This window comes from Rhinatrema bivittatum, chromosome 10, assembly GCF_901001135.1.
Source record: "Rhinatrema bivittatum chromosome 10, aRhiBiv1.1, whole genome shotgun sequence".
NCBI classification, from domain to species: Eukaryota; Metazoa; Chordata; class Amphibia; order Gymnophiona; family Rhinatrematidae; genus Rhinatrema; species Rhinatrema bivittatum.
The window spans coordinates 17,870,911-17,885,979 of NC_042624.1; the positions used below are offsets into that span (position 1 = coordinate 17,870,911).

General features: G+C 49.4%; 1 protein-coding gene across 1 annotated transcript in view; it reads right to left on the minus strand.

The window, feature by feature from the left end:
* The window catches only part of NUF2 (NUF2 component of NDC80 kinetochore complex), a 231,761-nt gene that overhangs the window by 185,465 nt on the left and 31,227 nt on the right, over nucleotides 1–15,069 (minus strand). The gene's annotated exons all lie outside the window — the stretch shown is intronic.

Here is a 15,069-nt window from a genome sequence, read left to right on the forward strand (position 1 = left end):
AGTCCCTGGGGGTCCAGCGGGGGTCCGGGAGCGATCTCCTACGCTCCTGACGTCTCGGGACAAAAAAACAAAATGGCACCGGCACTACCTTTGACCTGTCATATGACAGGTCAAAGGTAGCGCCGGCACCATTTCTACAACGCACGGAGGTCCGAGAGTAAAAGATCACACCGGGACCCTTCCTCTGGACCCCAGGTAATTTAAGGCATTTTGGGGGGGTTCGGGAGGGTGGGCGATTTATTTTAAAGGGTCGGGGTGGGTTTTAGTGTGCCGGTTTTCCCGCCCTCCCCCTTCCCCTCACCCCCCACTGGACCCCAGGTAATTTAAGGCATTTTCGGGGGGTTCGGGAGGGTGAGGGATTTATTTTAAAGGGTCGGGGTGGGTTTTAGGGATGTTTTAGTGTGCCGGTTTTCGATTTACACGATATTTATAAAACCCAAACTGCGACGATCCGATTCCCTCCCCCTCCCAGCCGAAATCGATCGTTAAGACGATCGATCACACAATTCACATCTCTACTGGGCACTTTACCTTCCTTCATCCTTTGTGATTATGTTCTGTTTTTTAAACTTTCTGTCACTGAATAATCTTGATACTGAGGAGACGAGAAGCTCCGCGTGCGTTCCCGCGCGCAGAAAAAAAACAGACCGAGGAGAATCTGTTTTCCTGCGCGGGAAGTCACGCGCAACCGCACATAGTTGAACTGTGTAACAGCTCTGGAAAGCTCCGCCCTCCCGGGCCTGACAGACAGCCCAAGACAGACAGCATGGCTGATTCAGCCCTGCTATCGACGGGAAAGGAAAATTAGTTTCTTACCTGATAATTTTCGTTCCTGTAGTACCAAGGATCAGTCCAGGACACCTGGGTTGTGACTCCGCACCAGTAGATGGAGACAGACTAAAACTTGTGGGAAGAGCCATATATGCCCCTGTGCTGGTCACAGCCCCTCAGTCATACGTAATGTCAAAGTAGAAAAGCCATAAGGCAACCATAGCTAACTATACAAACTTGTTAAATAAACGGAAATATTTCCAACACCCCTACAGGAACCAGACTCCCTAACCGGGAGAGCGAATAACAAGGGGTCAGCGTAGTGAAAAACAACAATGAGCGGACTCTCCGTTACTACAGCAGAGCGCTGCGGGCGGGATCCTGGACTGATCCTTGGTACTACAGGAACGAAAATTATCAGGTAAGAAACTAATTTTCCTTTCCCTGTACGTACCAGGATCAGTCCAGGACACCTGGGATGTACCAGAGCTAACTTACCTAGGGTGGGAAGCAGAGAGTCCCGCTCGAAGTACCCTCTCCCCAAAACCCCCAGCATCAGTAGCCCGAACATCCAACCGGTAATGTTTACTGAAGGTATGCAATGATTTTCCAGGTAGCCGCCCTGCAAATCTCTGGAGGCGACACCTGAGAAGATCCCGCCCAGGACGCAGCATGAGATCGCGTCGAATGAGCCCGAAGACCCACCGGCGAAGATTTACCCCGCAAAATGTACGCGGAACCAATGGCCTCCTTGAGCCAAAGGGCGATCGTAGTGCGGGACGCCGCAGAACCTTTCGTCGGACCCGAGGTCAACACAAACAGGTGATCCGCAACCGAAAAGAATTAGTGACTTCTAGATAGCGAAGAAGGGACCTCCGCACGTCCAATTTGCTCAATCCTCTCGATTTCGGGTCTGAAGAGTCCCCAACCGCGAAAAGCGGGAAGCCCAAACGATTGATTCAAATGAAAAAACCGACACAACCGTAGGCAGAAAAGAGGGTACCGTCCGCAAGGAAACCCCCGAATCGGAAATGCGCAAGGAGGGCTCCCTACAGGACAGGGTCTGCAACTCGGACACCCGGCGAGCCGACGCAATCGCTACCAGGAAGACAGTCTTCAACGTAAGGTCCTTGAGCGTAGAACGCTTTAGGGGTTCAAACGGAGCTGAGCATAAGGCCGAGAGCACCCAGTTGAGGTTCCAAGACGGACAAGTGAGCCGCAAAGGACGGAGGTGTTTCGCCCCCCGAAGAAAACGGGAGATAACCGGATGGAGAGCCAAGGACACTCCCCGGACCTTACTACGCAAACAACCAAGCGCCGCGACTTGGACCCGAAGGGAACTGCACGCTAAGCCTTTGGCCAGCCCAGCCTGGAGAAAGGCCAAAATATCGGAAATAGCAGCAGAAGTGGGATCCAGACCCCGCTCCACGCACCATTCCTCCAAAACTACCCAGACTCGAACAGAAGCCAGAGACGTAGACTGCTTCCTAGATTGCAGCAACGTGGCAACCACCGCGGCCTAGTAGCCTTTTTGCTTCAAGCGATACCTCTCAAAAGCCATGCCGCGAGACAGAAGTGATCCGCATCCTCCAACCAGACGGGGCCCTGACGGAGGAGCTCCGGAGACCCCTGGAGACGGAGGGGGGGCCTTCACCGACAACTGCATGAGGTCCGCGAACCACGGGCGCCGCGACCACTCCGGTGCTACCATGACCACGTTGGACGGGTGCAACCCTAAGCGCCGAAGGAGTTCGCATATCATCGGCCACGGGAAACACCTACAGCAACAGAACCGTCGTGACACCCTCGGCTCTACACACTTGACGTCGGCTGTAGAAATCGTGGGGCCTTCGCGTTGTGGTAAGCGGCCATCAGATTCATATGAGGCATCTTCCACTTCTCGCCGATGAGAAGAAAAGCGTTGTCTGCCAGCTCCCACTCTCCGGTGTCCAGGTGAGGACGACTGAGAAAATTCGCCGGGATGCCGTCGACTCCGGCGATGTGAGCCGCTGCGATGTTGCTAAAATGTTTCTCGGCAAGAGCCGAGCCACCGCCGCCACCAGTGGGCTTCGTGTCCCGCCTTGGCAATTGATGTAGGCCACGGTGGTCGCAATGTCCGACAACACTCGGACCGCCTTTCCCCGAACCAACGGCAGACAGGACGGCAGCGCCAGGCGAGCCGCTCTGGTCTCTGGCCGGTTGATGGACCATTGCGCTGGCGTCCCCGACCACCGGCCTTGTGCGAACTTGCCGAGGCAAACCGCTCCCCAGCCGGAAAACTGGAATCCGTGGCCATCACCGTCCAGCTGGGAACTAGCAGGGACACACCACCAGGACAGGCTGGATCTCGTGTGAGACGTGAGAAGAAGTAGCAGATGAAACTCCTCTGACACCGGCTTCCAGCGGGATAGCCACGAGGACTGGTAGTCGAAGAGACAATAACCGCCTCACCCGATACTGAAGCTTGCATATCCGGACCTGGGCTAGGAACACCTTGCCCTGTTTCGTGTCGAAGAAAGCTCCAAGGTATTCCACGGACTGGGGGGTACCAGTCGACCCTTTGTGAAGTTAACGACCCAGTCCAGCGACTGCCAGAGCTGTAAGACCCTGGTCACTACCAGACGGCACTGGGTCTCGGACTTGGCTCCAAACAACCAATCGTCCGAATATGGATGAGCCAGGAACCTTCCCGGCGGAGCTGCGCTGCCACCATCACCATCAACTTTGTGAAGGTCCGAGGAGCCGTAGCAAGACCGAACGGAGGCGTCCGGAACTGGTAATGCTTTCCCATGATGCAGAACCTGAGAAAACGGTGGAACGATTGCTGGATACCGAAAAGGAAGCACACTTCCGTAAGACCCAGAGAGGCCAGGAATCCGCCTGGACGTACCGAGGCAATCCGCGAGCGAATCGTCGCCATTCTGAAGTGAGGAACACGAAGACATCGGTCTACGCCCGTCAAATCCGAGATAGGCCTTGACGTGCCGTCTTACTTAGACACGAGGAAATAAACGGAGTAACGGCCCTTGCCCATGCTGACCGGGAGGTACGGGGCCATAGCCCCCAGGCTCCCTAAGCGTCGAAGGGTGCCCAGCACTGCTGCCCTCTTCTCCAGACACTTGCAGGGCGAGACCAGGGACACGTCGGATGGAGTTCGAGCAAAATCTAACGCGTAGCCGTGTCGAATCACATCGAGGACCCACGGATCCGTCGCTACCTTGGCCCATTCCCCGAAGAATAACGTCAACCTCGCCCCGATGTTTATAACAACGGCTTGAGGTTGAAGCGAGGGATGGGCCGGCCGTATCTTATTGCGAAGCTTTGGGCCCCGTTCCTGACGGGGTACCTCCCTGTCCCCGGAACCGATTCCCCCGAAGGGACTGCGGCCGCTGAGAGGAGCAGGAGGAGACCGACCTGTAGGAAAACCCTGCAGACCTCTGAGGACGCGACCTCCCGTGAGGACGCGACCTCCCGTTTCCCCGAAAATGGGACCGCCCAACGAATACGGACCAAGCTCTGGACCTGCCCTCAGGCCACCTTAAGCCCTGTTCTCCCCAAGAGACAGCATCAAATCATCGAACTCCTTGCCGAAGAAACAGCTTGCCCTTGAACGGCAGCGCATCCGCCACCCAAGTGCGCGGGCACAAACGACGGCACGCCGAGACGGAAGGCACCATGGCTCGCGCCGAAGTGCGAAGAAGAGCATATAACGCCCCCGCCCCGTATGCGATCGCCGCCGCCAAACGATCCGTCTGTGATGACTCCTCTGCAGATAGATCCGCGGTGGTCTGACAAACTGGCTCCCAGCACAGACTGGCCCGCATGACGAAGTTGGCCCAGATGGCGGGCTGGACTCTCAAAGCTGAGACCTCAAATCTCTTTGAGCTGCACCGTCAGCTTCCAGGCCTGTATGTCTCGGAGACCACCGCATCCACCGTTGGGAACCGGAGGAGATCTAAACCATCTTCAGGGAGCGGATAGCGCTTATCCCTAGCCTTACTGACCTTGAGGCATAAGTCCAGTGTATCCCATTCCCGAAACAGGATATCCGTAGACGAAAAAGAAAAGGAAATGCCACTGCTGGGCCCATGAAAACCCCACAGTACCGGGTCCATATGGGCTTCCTGTCGGGCTACCACCGGCGGCGCAGCTATCCCCAGCCCTTGGAGCCTGGCGGGAATAAGTGGGGGCAGTTGTTCCCTGCGAAAAGATGGACCACCTTAGGGTCGGCCCCTTTCACGGCCTGCGCCCCTTTGCCCGCGGAGGGCTGAGTGGGATCATCTCCTGTCGGCCCTTGGGTCCCCGACGGAGGTACTTCCGAGTAATCCTCACCTTCCTCTGACATGGAGTCGCTGTCACTGTCAGAGTCCTGCGGGACCCCCCTGAGAGGCTGCTTCCCTTCGGGTGGAGCGTGGGGCAAATCCGTGGGACCCTTGGACCCCTTCTTCGGAGGACCGGACCGAGACGCTCCCCTGGCCGCTTCTGGATGACTGCGCTCGCGGCTTTAATAGTGGGGGAGTTTGCGCAACCGCAGCGCAAAATAAAAAACCTCAGAAAACTCCCCGGAGCCCGACGAACTCTCATCTACACTTGTAGCCTCAGGGGACCCGGTTCCCCGAGACATCCCCCTCCCCGTCGGCCCCTGCTGCAGGGAAAACACGGGAAGAGGGCCGGCATCCCCTGCCGTCTCCCGCGCGATTTCGCGGGCGGAGCCTAAAATGGCCACCACTCCCGCGCTGGGCGGGAAACTCCGGAGGCTTGACTGCTGCTGCGCTGCCGCGTGGCAGCGAACAAACGGGCCGAGAACGGCTGCTCCGCGGCCTCCCAGAAGGACCTATACCTCCCGGGCGCAAGAGGGACGCAAGAGGAACCCGGGTCCTCCCTAGAAAAACGCGGGCGCGCCGAGCCGCAGGCCTGACCAATCAATCCCCGAGGCATTCGCGCGATCGCGGCGCGAGAAGAAATCAAAGTAAAATTAAAATTAAAATTTACCCCCCCCCCCCCGGCAATCGGCGACCCCACCCCGAGGGACCCCGAGACAGAGCCGAACGTAAGGGAGAGCCGGCGGGACGTAAAGTTCAAAGGAAAACTTTTTTTTTTTTTTCCAAACCTGTCGCTGTCCTCGGTCCTGGGGCCCTGCTCCAGCGGGGGTGAGTGAACCGGGCTCCCCGGTGTCACCCCCGACGCTGCCACTGGAATAGCCGGGTCCTCAACCCTGGCAGCGGCCTCTACCAGGGGGGGATGGTCCCCTCAGAACCTTCCAACCCCCCTGGGAGGTAGGGCGGACGGGACTTCCTCACAGGAAATTGAAGAAAAATAACGAAAAAATATTTTGCAAGAAACAAAAAGACTGGAACTATAGCCAAACAGCACTGACTTAACAAACCACAGAAAAAAACTCAACCCTGACTAACTACCAGTACCAGGGCAGGCAGAGGCTGTGACTGCACCTGCACCATCTACTGGAGACAGAGTAAGACTGAGGGGCTGTGACCAGCACAGGGGCATATATGGCTCTTCCCACAAGTTTTAGTCTGTCTCCATCTACTGGTGCGGAGTCACAACCCAGGTGTCCTGGACTGATCCTGGTACGTACAGGGAAACCGTGCTTCAACAGGCAAACCCTATTATTTATTTTTTTTAATTATTAATCTCTTTATTAGTTTCAAACATCATAAGAACATAAGAAAATGCCATACTGGGTCAGACTAAGGGTCCATCAAGCCCAGCATCCTGTTTCCAACAGTGGCCAATCCAGGCCATAAGAACCTGGCAAGTACCCAAAAACTAAGTTTATTCCATGTTACCATTGCTAATGGCAGTGGCTATTCTCTAAGTGAACTTAATAGCAGGTAATGGACTTCTCCTCCAAGAACTTATCCAATCCTTTTTTAAACACAGCTATACCAACTGCACGAACCACATTCTCTGGCAACAAATTCCAGAGTTTAATTGTGCGTTGAGTAAAAAAAGAACTTTCTCCGATTAGTTTTAAATGTGCCCCATGGTAACTTCATGGAGTGCCCCTTAGTCTTTCTACTATCCGAAAGAGTAAATAACCGATTCACATCTACCCGTTCTAGACCTCTCATGATTTTAAACACCTCTATCATATCCCCCCTCAGTCATCTCTTCTCCAAGCTGAAAAGTCCTAACCTCTTTAGTCTTTCCTCATAGGGGAGTTGTTCCATTCCCCTTATCATCAGGTATCAAACAAAACATTTTGATACCTGTAAAAAAAGAAACATTTCAAAGCTGTTGACTACACCATCTTTAAAAGGAAATTAAATTACATAAGTTAGTCCACAACTGAGGGAATAGAACAGAGAAAAAAAAAACAGTTTAGAAAGAACTACCAAATCAATTACTAATTAGCTCGGTGATTCCCTATGAGTATGGCTAGAAACTGGAAAAATAGTTTTAGATTGAAGAAATAATTCCAGCTGCTTAGGGTCAAAGAACATAAACCCGTCATTCCCAGACCTTATTGGACATTTACAAAGAAATCTTAGCAAAAAAGAAAATCCTAAAGAAATCACCTTACTTGTGTGTGTCAAAAAAAAGCTTTCCTTCTTTGTTGGGTAATTCTTCAAAACAACTGGAAATAACGCCACCCTATGACCCATAGATGATGATGAAAAAACTGTTTCAATGTCCAATCCCTGTCTGATTCTAACACAAAAATAACCAGAAGTGTAGCTCTGTAATCAATATTAGAATTCTGCAGAAAACTGGTGAAATCTAAACCTTCTAGCTGGTTTCCCTCCTTCCTTAAACTCTGCTCAGTAGCAGCTGGTGCAGCAGGAAGATAATACAACTTAGTTAAGGGAGGAAAGGACTCAGCTGGAATTTGTAACACTTCAGAATAACATTTTCTAAGTAACATCAATGGGAAAATTAAAGAGGACTGAGGAAAGTTAATAAATCTCAAATTAAGTTTCCTTAGATGGTTTTCATAATTTTCCCCATCTGCATTGGGAAAATTCCTTATCCTTAATTAGGGCTATATTACTTTCCTGCATTATTCCCAGATAATTCTTGAATTTTATTTTCACACTGAAAATATTTCTGAGAATGAGAAGATACAGTTACAGATAGATCATTTACTGAGGATAAAACATTCTCAATGCTAGAAGTAAGAGAATTTTACAAACCAATTATTGCTGACCATACAATGTCAAGGGTAATCAGAGATGGTTTGACAGGAAGAGATAAAACAAAAGGTTTCCTGATGGTATTAGGAGTAGATGTTATCATAACCACTACCATTTGAGTTACTGGTTCTTCTCCACCTACAGATGGGGAGGTTTGGGCACTCTGGTCCAATGATGCTCCAGCAAAGAAGAGCCTGTAAAACCCTCAACTCATGGTTGTGGATTATGACAAGCTTCAGAACTGAGTGAAACCAGAGTCTCATTTTGGATGGGGGAAGGAGAAATCCTTCCTGCTGAGCCCTTTCAATGACTAAATCATAAGACAGAACCAACCCAGACCCTTGTGTAGAATGGGCCCATGGCATAAAAGATCTATTCGAAACAATAGCCTGAGGGGATTACCCACCAGATGTCTCTGGAGATTGGGTTACCACGCATAATCCAGAGCAATTAAAAAGGACGGTGTTGGTTTGACTTGCAAACTTCTGGACCAGCCTGCCTATTAAAGGACAGGGCGGAAATGCATAGAGAAGGGTGCCAATGCCCATCGCTTTTGGGTCTCGCCTGTGATTGAAGGTCGCCAACAGGTCTAGATTCGGAAGGCCCCAGAGGTTCAACAAGAGCAGAAAGGCATCATCTGCCAGCTCCCATTCTCCTGGGTCCAAGTTTCTCCTGCTGAAATAACTGGTACTGAATTTGTCCTTTCCTGCAATACGAGAGGCGCTCATGGTATAAGTGAAGCAACATCTATCATTTCCGACACCTGTCAACTCTTGGTTCCATCCTGATGATTGATGTAAGCCACCATGGTTGCATTGTTGTACATTATCTGGAATGCCAGGGCCTCTAGCTACTCAGTGAACCACAGGCATGCCAACCGAACCGCTCATGCCTCCAGTCGTGTTGATGTTCCACTGCCGCTCCACTGCATTCCAACGCTCTTGCACCACCAACTACTGACAGTGAGTTCCCCAACCTGGGAGGCTCTCATCTGTAGCGAGTACTGATGTCATCAGGATAATTCCTTCCAGAGATGATGCCAGTTCAACTAGGATTTCACCTCTAATAGAAGGAGCAATTTCATCTCATAGTTCTGCACTGTGGACTCCCATCGGGAGAGGATGGCGCGCAGAAGAGAGTGCATATGTGCCCTTGCCCAGGGAACCACTTCTAATATGGCAGCCATCAACCTCAGGACCTGTAGATAAGACCACACAGTTGGATAAACAGAGTTCTGCATGGATCGGACTCGTAGCATCAACGAGAGGATCTGAAATTCTGGCAGAAATCTCTGCCCTGCTTTGTATCGAGAATCCTGAGATACTTCAGGGTCTGAGATAGCTGCAAATTGCTCTTGGCGAGATTCACTACCTAGACTGGTTCCTATAGCAAGGAAACCATCCTGTGGGAAACAAAAAGAATCTCTTCCAACATCTTTGCTCGAATAAACCAGTTCTCCAGATAGGGGTGAATTAGAATGCCCTCCTTGTGAAGAACCACTGCTACCTTGGAAAATGTCCTGAGTGCTGTGGCTAGTCTAAATGGCAAGGCCTGAAACTGGTAATGACAATCAAGGATGGCAAATCGGAAGAACCACTGATGTTCTTGCCAGATGGGAATATGCAGATATGCCTCCATCAGATCCAGAGACGTAAGGTACTCCCCTGCTTGAACTGCCATTATGACAGAGCGCACCATTTCCATCCTGAAATGCATGACTCGTAGATATCGGTTGATGCCCTTGAGATCTAGTGTGTGCTGAAACAACCCTTCCTTCTTGGGCACGACAAAATTAATGGAATATCTGTCCATATTTCGCTGTAATTCGGGAATAAGGATCATCGCTTTCAGAATCAGCCGTTGTAACGTCACTTCCTTTTCTATCCTCTTCTGAGGGTAGTTGCATGGAAAGACAATGAAAGCATCCAGAGGAATGCGAAGAAGTTCTAGACATAGCCGTTCTGAACCACTTTGAGAATCCATCGATCCGGAGAAATAGGTGCCCACCTGTGATAAAGTCAGGATAGAAAACCAGCTGATCACCCTCACCCCCAGGTGAGCCCACAAACTTTTGTTGTAAGACCGAGGGGCTCTGCCTTCCAGAGCCCTTATCCTTTTGAGGAGTTCTGAAGCGAAAGGAATGAGATCTCTGGGAACAACTTCCCTTATGAAGCTGAAAATGCACGTAGTCTCGAGAGCAGTCACTTGCCTGAGAAGTCCAGGAAACTGGCTTATCTTCTGTCAAACATGGGACCTGAGTCTCTCCCATTTACTTGCCATTTTTTCTAAATCACTGCCAAACAAGAGTGAGCCTTTGAAAAGCAGCTTAATCAGATTGAAATAGCATCTGCAGAGCAGTTGCGCAGTCCAGCTGTCGCCTGGCCGCAATAACAGAAGCGGCTCCTCCGGCGGCCATGTATTCCAAGTCACAGTCTGCATCAGTCAAGAAAGTGGCCCCTGGTTCCACCATAGGCACTAGATTGGATGCAAACTCAGACTCTTGACAAACCCACAAGGTAGCCCAAGCTACCAAGTTGCAAAAAGAAGCAATTTGAAAGTTCATTATCACTGCCTCAAAGACTTGCTTCAGGATAGCCTCAATCCTTCTATGTTGAGCATACTTCAGAGCTGTACCTCCCTCTATCGAGATGGTGGTATGTTTCGTGACAGAACACATCAAGGCATAAGTGACATCAGATGGAGCTCTAATGTAGAAAACTTATGTTAAAGTTTCTAGAACTTTGACTAGGCACACTCAAGATGCCCAGCATGCCCTACACCACGTGTCCAAGTGGAATCCCTCTTCAGTCTCGTAATCGAATTATGATTAAAAACTAAAAGAAAAAAAATAGGAGAAACCCAACTTTGCGAGGTGGTGGGCGGATTTCGTGAGGACTAACATCCTGCTGTCCTCGGAGAACACCTGTTACAGGTAAGCGACTCTGCTTTCTCCTAGGACAAGCAGGATGGTAGTCCTCTCACATGGGTGAATCCCTAGCTGCAGGCTAGTACTGTTGGTAACAGAGGGGGAAAGACAGCCTGAACCCAAACAATGGGCCCTAGGTTGGGAGAGTTGGGTTCTACACCTCAAACAGGATACAAAGGAAAGACTAGCCAAATCTACTGGCATGTCGACCATCCCTACCCAGACAGTAGTGAGATGTGAATGTGGGGAGAGAAATTCATGTCGCAGCCATGCAGATCTCCTCCATGGGAACTGCTCACAAGAGGGCCACCGATGCTGCCATGGCTCTGACAGAATGAGCCTGGACATGACCCCCAAGACACAGTCCCACCTGGGCAAAACAAAAGGAGATGCAATCTGCTAGCCTATTGGATATTGTCTGTTTGGCAATGGCAACGGCCCAACCTATTCCTACCAAAAGAAATAAGAAGCTGAGTGGACTGCCTTTGGGCTTTAATCTGTTCTAGATAGAAGACTAAGGCTCGCTTGCAGTCCAAACTGTGCAGTGCTTGTTCACCTTGGTGCGAATGAGGCCTGGGAAAGAAAATTGGCAGGACAATTGACTGGTTAAGATGGTTATCCATCGCCACCTTAGGCAGGAACTTGGGATGCATATGTAAGACCACCCTGTTGTGATAAAATTCAGTAAAGGTGGATAAGTCACTAAGGCCTGGACCTCGCTCACCCTGTGCTGACCCTGACTGCCACCAAAAACATGACCTTCCAAATCAGGTACTTCAGGTCACAGGTGCACAACAGCTTAAACGGAACTTTCATCAGCTGAGCTATCACTAAATTGAAGTCCCAAGACACAGCAGGAGGCCTTAGGGGAGGCTTCAACTGAAGCAGGCCCTGCATGAAACGTACAACTATACGCTGTACAAAGATGGTGTACCATCGACACCAAGGTGATATGCGCTAATTGCACTTAGATGAACTCTAACAAATTGGTTTTCAATCCAGCCTCCGATTGGTGTACAAGGTATTCAAGCAGTTTTTGTGTGGAGCAGGAGAACGGATCTAGGTCCTTCTGTTCATACCACATGGAAAACCTCCTCCACTTCAGTCCACAGGACTTTCTAGAGGCCACCAGGACCCAACACATCATCTTCTGAAAGATCAAGTTGCTGCAGAATCAACCACTCAATATCCTGGCTGTGAGTGACAGAGCCTTGAGGATGAGATGCTGTAGCCTGCCCTGATCTTGTGTGATGAGATCTGGGGAAGTCCCCATACTGATTTGTTTCTGGATGGATAACTCTGGCAGGAGTGGAAACCAGACCTGTCCTGGCCAATGAGGGGCTATGAAGATCATTGTCCTCGTGAAGTTTCAAGAGAGTCATCTCCACTAAGGGAATCTCAGGATATGCATCCAGAAGACCCTTAGTCCCAATGTTGAGCAAGGGCATCCAAGGCTGGATTGCTGTCTAACCTGTATAGGAAGCAGAACAGAGGCACCTTCTTGATGCAGAGGAATGCAACCAGATCTACGTCTGGACTCCCCCAGAGGCGGAATACCCGAATCGCTATCCCCTGGTCCAAGGACCACGCTGGGGGTCTGAAGGTTCGACTTAACATGTCCCCTACCATGTTCTCCATCCCGGCCAGGTACATGGCCCTGAGCACCATCCTGTAGAACAGGGACCTATGACCAGATCTGAATCTCTTCCTGACACAGGAGGTACAACCCTGTGCCATTCTGCTTGTTAACATAAGAACATAAGAAATTGCCATGCTGGGTCAGACCAAGGGTCCATCAAGCCCAGCATCCTGTTTCCAACAGAGGCCAAAACCAGGCCACAAGAACCTGGCAATTACCCAAACACTAAGAAGAACCCATGCTACTGATGCAATTAATAGCAGTGGCTATTCCCTAAGTATAATTGATTAATAGCCATTAATGGACTTCTCCTCCAAGAACTTATCCAAACCTTTTTTGAACCCAGCTACACTAACTGCACTAACCACATCCTCTGGCAACAAAATCCAGAGCTTTATTGTGCGTTGAGTGAAAAAGAATTTTCTCCAATTAGTCTTAAATGTGCTACTTGCTAACTTCATGGAATGCCCCCTAGTCCTTCTATTATTCGAAAGTGTAAATAACAGAGTCACAACTACTCGTTCAAGACCTCTCATGATCTTAAAGACCTCTATCATATCCCCACTCAGCCGTCTCTTCTCCAAGCTGAACAGCCCTAACCTCTTCAGCCTTTCCTCGTAGGGGAGCTGTTCCATCCCCTTTATCATTTTGGTTGCCCTTCTCTGTACCTTCTCCATCGCAACTATATCTTTTTTGAGTTGCGGCGACCAGAATTGTACACAGTATTCAAGGTGCGGTCTCACCATGGAGCGATACAGAGGCATTATGACATTTTCCGTTCTATTAACCATTCCCTTCCTAATAATTCCTAACATTCTATTTGCTTTTTTGACTGCTGCAGCACACTGAGCCGACGATTTTAAAGTATTATCCACTATGATGCCTAGATCTTTTTCCTGGGTGGTAGCTCCTAATATGGAACCTAACATCGTGTAACTACAGCAAGGGTTATTTTTCCCAATATGCAACACCTTGCACTTGTCCACATTAAATTTCATCTGCCATTTGGATGCCCAATCTTCCAGTCTTGCAAGGTCCTCCTGTAATGTATCACAGTCTGCTTGTGATTTAACTACTCTGAATAATTTGTATCATCCGCAAATTTGATTACCTCACTCGTCATATTCCTTTCCAGATCATTTATATATATATTGAAAAGCACTGGTCCAAGTACAGATCCCTGAGGCACTCCACTGTTTACCCTTTTCCACTGAGAAAATTGACCATTTAATCCTACTCTCTGTTTCCTGTCTTTTAACCAGTTTGTAATCCACGAAAGGACATCGCTTCCTATCCCATGACTTTTTAGTTTTCGTAGAAGCCTCTCATGAGGGACTTTGTCAAACACCTTCTGAAAATCCAAATACACTACATCTACCGGTTCACCTTTATCCACATGTTTATTAACCTCTTCATACACATTCCTGATTGTCAGTCTGGATCAGGACAACTTTGTTGGACAGCCAATCTCTGAAAGCCCATAATATGTACCTGATCGCCCGAAGCTCCAGGAAGTGGATTTGACAAGAACGTTCCTGAGCAGTCCAAAGACCCTGGGTACCAAGTCCATCTACATGAGCTCCCCACCCCAATGTAGCTGCATCCATGGTTAGGACAATTTGAGTTTGGAGATCCCCTGTTCTAGACTGGAAAGTACCTGCCACCAGGACAATGAGTCCTAGAGAGATGGGATGACTAATGCAATCCTGGAGGCTCTAGGTGGCCTGGCGCTACTATGACCTCAGGGTCCATTGGGCTATATGCATGTGCAAACATGCTAGGCTGACACTTGCTGGCTCTGTTGAATCTCTAATGCAATGATCACCATGGCAACAGTCCTAACAGAAAGGCCTTGGCCTGAGCTGTGTCTAGCAGGGCTCCTATGAAGTCCAATTGAGGTCACAGGCTGAGATGGGGCTTTGGGTAGTCGAGAACAAACCCTAGTAACTCCACCCAAATGGTCAAGCGCATGGACCTGACTGTCCCTGCCTGAGATGTGCTCTTGACCAATTCTCCAGATACAGTAAGACATGCACTTCCACTTAATGACTGAATAAAAATTTTACACATACAATAGAGAGTTATATATAGATATATTTATATATATCTCTATCAATAGAGATAGATATCAATAGATATAAAAATATAGATAGGTTGCTTAATTTGTCTCAGGATTTTGGATTATTGTTTTTTTCACCATTGTTTAATTATCCATTTTTATTAACCATATCGCTTTCTGAACAGCTTAAATCTCTGTATGCGATAAACAAAATATATATAGGTAAAAATAGGTAATTCTTAGAAGCCCACAAAGGTGCTAGTGGAGAGAGAGTCACATCTATAAAATCAGAGCTACTTTGAGGGACTCATAACTACCCACTCTCTGAAAGGCCGATGTAATATGGACATGCTAAAAACGTGCATCCAAACTGGGTGCACTTTTTTTTTTTAACACGCACACAATCACCTGTCCTGGGCACCCAATGCAATAAGCAAATGAGCTGCCGTGCTAAAAAGAGCACACTAGAGATAAATTGTGCACCCCTAGTACATCCCTGGCTTGGGGCGCACAGGAGATG